The sequence below is a fragment of the Manis javanica genome, chromosome 11 (assembly GCF_040802235.1).
Source record: "Manis javanica isolate MJ-LG chromosome 11, MJ_LKY, whole genome shotgun sequence".
Classification (NCBI taxonomy): Eukaryota; Metazoa; Chordata; class Mammalia; order Pholidota; family Manidae; genus Manis; species Manis javanica.
The window spans coordinates 90,325,265-90,328,803 of NC_133166.1; the positions used below are offsets into that span (position 1 = coordinate 90,325,265).

The 3,539-nt window shown below is 46.3% G+C and overlaps 1 long non-coding RNA gene across 1 annotated transcript; it reads left to right on the plus strand.

Moving 5' to 3' along the window:
- The first annotated feature begins 648 nt into the window (after positions 1-648).
- LOC108389617 (uncharacterized) lies at positions 649-1,307 on the plus strand. The gene is made up of 2 exons (XR_001851301.3): positions 649-1,053; positions 1,173-1,307. It is a non-coding gene; the product is annotated as an uncharacterized lncRNA (long non-coding RNA).
- Positions 1,308-3,539: the final 2,232 nt, after the last annotated feature.

Below are 3,539 nucleotides of genomic sequence, written 5' to 3' on the forward strand. Positions count from 1 at the left end.
GGAAGTGCTGTCTGCAGGCCAACGGCACACCCTCAGCTGGGTCCTCCTTCAGTGGGGGATCTGGTGACACATCTCCATGGTGTGTGGTGAGGGTGATAAAATGGTGCCAACTTACGTCATTCAGTCAGAAGGATCAGAGAAGGCAGGTGAAAGACCTACACATTGCCAGCGTTCTTACGGCAGAAATATTGTTACTTTGGATTTTTTTAGAAATGGGTTGGCCGTGGGCAGAGACTTGGAATTTTTAATTTTATCCCAAACTTTTTATAATTATGGTATAACCTTGATAGTTATACCAAAGGTATAACCTTAAACAAAACCAAAAAAATGCAACTTTTGACAACAGCCCTAGGGTTAATAGATGCTGATAAGAAAACGTATCTGGTTGGTCTGTAAGCAACCAAAGTGACAAGGTTTCCTGTATGTTTTTGTTTTGGGGGGTTGGGGGTGGTACTGGGAAGCTGACAGCATTTGCCCAGAAGAAGACGTGATAAAACCTCTGTATCCCCCACCCCTACCCAGAAGAAAATTTATCTTAAATAAACCGACCATTACCAGGCTTTGGAAAAGGATGTTTTGAATATATCTTTCATTTTATTACCTCTATTATATGCCTATTAAAGAAATGCTTGCCCTCACAGCCTGATTGTAGATTGTAAAAGAATGTGCAGAGTGGGTCAGAGCAGCAAGCTAGCTGTGTGCGGTGGAGAGCAGGGAGATAGAAATCCATTTAAAAGTAGCCATATCTGTGTTTTCTTTAGAAAGACTAAGCGTATTAAGCAAACACATCATCAATTGCGTTTCGTAATTCAGTTATGTAATACCTGCCACACAAATGACCAGCAGCCTAGGAACCTTCTCACCCCTGCCAGAGGCACATTATTAGTGTGCCCGGTGGACGAGCAAGATTTTTCTTCAACTGAGCACAGGGTGGGGACCCCAGCCCTAGGCTCCCCACTGGTAAGGCCCATTCTAGGCCGTAATCCACCAAGCCTCGGTCCATCTCCAGCTCTGCTCTTTCTGTTTTCAGGCTGGGGAGGAGTTCCCCTGCAGGTAAGAGAAGGGGCAGAGGGAGTTTCTGGAATCCTAGACTGATGAGTAATGGTTGATCAGGGTCGGTCTCTGGTCTCTGGCCATATTTCAACCTGCTTCTCATTCTTCCTTCATTTTAGGTTACGTACCAGTCGTTCCTGAAGAAGTCATCCACTGGGGTCATTAGATGCTTTCTCTAAGGCTGGGGCTGTGCCTGGCCCAGGGCTTTTGTTGTATGTAAGTCAGAATTAAACCACCCCATAATTTGCAGCTCTCCAGGTATGTACCCAAGGATCAAATGTGCCCTAACACAAAGGGAAGGGTGCTGTAGCTGGACATGTGCCTGGGAGGACTAGGCGGCTCAGAGCATTCGGCCCGGGGCCAGTGTCCCTGCCTGGTGAGCACAGCACTCTTGGTAAACACTGGCGGAGAGGCCCAGCCCTTTCTCAGAATGGAGCTTGCTGTATCTGGAAAGGACACTTGCGGAAGATGTGGCAGAGAAAGTTCTTTCTTTAGTTCCCTCCCTCCCTCCCTTCTTTCTCTTTCTTTCTTTCTTCTCTCTCTCTCTCTCGCTCTCTTTCTTGCCTTTCTCTCTCATTCTTTCTCTCTTTCTTTCTCCCCCTGCCCTCTTAATTATAAGCAATGAAACGTTCAGAAGTCTGCTGGCTTGGGGCCAGTATCTTCATCCCAGAGCTCGTATTTGTATGTGATTAGTTAGCTAAACTGTCCAATTGTACAAGACTCATCTTGAGTCCCCCACAGAAGTCAGGCTGCTCCCTTACCTCTTTAGAAGCAGCTACCTCGTTGTCTCACAAAACAACAGTCCACTGTCCCTCCCCTTTCCCATGACTTCCCTGGACTCTGCAGCAGAGTTTCCACGAGCCAACACGTTATAGCTCGTGCAAAGAAGGCCTTACTTGATGCCCTTTACTGATGGTATTAACTGCTGGGCTCCCTGGGTTCCTGGAACCATTACAACAGAAAGTATCTCAACATATAACACCATGGTTACAGGCTATGGTGAAGCCTAACAGTTGTGCCCAGTGGTCTTCCTGCTGGTTATGGGCGACCCTCAAAGAGCTGAAAACTGGGACTCTATTCCAATTACCTCCCTTGCAACTTGGATGCTTCTCTTTATCTCATGAGTCCGCGGGAGAAGGCTGGCAAGGGTTCAAGAACAGACCGTCTCATGAGATTTCCTGTACTTCTGCTGCTGTGGCTGCTGCTGCACAAGCCACGTGTCCCAGAAAGTCTTTCTCATGATAGGTCAGCACTTCTGCTGCCAGTTATGGCAGAAGCCAGATGTGAGAAGCAGCATGAAAAGGCACAATAATAAGGAAGAAATAGGCCCTCTGCTTTTTTTATTTTGGAGAGGAGTGGGTAGAGGAGAGGTGATGACTTGAAAAACATGCATGTAGGCTCACATGAAGGCTTACAGAAGGGCTGGTAGTAACCTGTGCCCCTGTGGGCTTAGCCACATGGGCAGGCAGCTTCTCAATGAGATATTTACATGGGAAAGCATGGCACCAATAAAGACTTAATATTCAAATTCTTTCCCTGATTTCACCCAGCTCCTCCTTCATGATGTCTTATACTGTTCACTGAGTATGACTGTCTTATATTCAAAAGGGTGTCACCAACAGGGAACATGGACAGGCCTGTGGTCACCACCGGCAGATGGCCCGGATCATCTTGGAGGGATCTGATGTTTGTAATGTTCAGTGGTGTGTCCCAAGTCCAGAAAAGCATCTGGCATCTAACGAGCACTCAATAAATACATCTGGAGTGAATGAAGGGAGGCAATTTTGGCTCAGGTTAACATTAGATTTAGAGAAAGATAGTTATTTTAAAGCAAACAAATATACTACTTTGTTACTTGGAGAATAATCTCTGGCCTTTCTCTTTGTCCATTGACCTAGAGAGAACCTGTAAGGGCATCTCCTCTGCCTCTGCCCAAGTCACACACACACTTACCTTTTTTTTAGATGACAGTTTAGACAAGAAAGAACAGGATGGTTACCACAATGTGACAAAGTCCCTGGCTTGTGTTCTCAAGTCCTCAAGTTCTAGCTCAGTCAAGAGCTAGAGATGCCCCGGGGACTGAGGTCAGCCCAGGGTGGTTTTGCCATACCTGGGATCACCCGTGAGCTAAGTGCCTATGGGGACCACAACACTCAGAGAGGCCCACAGCAGTTCCACATAGTCTGGGTAAATCCCTAGATCTCAGTTCTTTTTGGCACTTCAGAGAGTTTCTGGAATAAACTTACATTTCTCTGGAATTCTAAAACTGCTCTGTGGCTTCTTAGATATCTGGGATTTGGAGAATAGTCCCCATTTTTGTTTGGAGCCATCTTATACCTTTTGAGGTGGCCAGGCACAAACTCCCAGTGGTATTTCTCTTTGTCTTCCTCCTTTCCTTCCTACAGAGGTGGCTGCAGAATCACCATAGGATAGTTAGGAACATGCTTTGGGTTCCATAAATATTTACTGAGTACCTATCCTGTGCA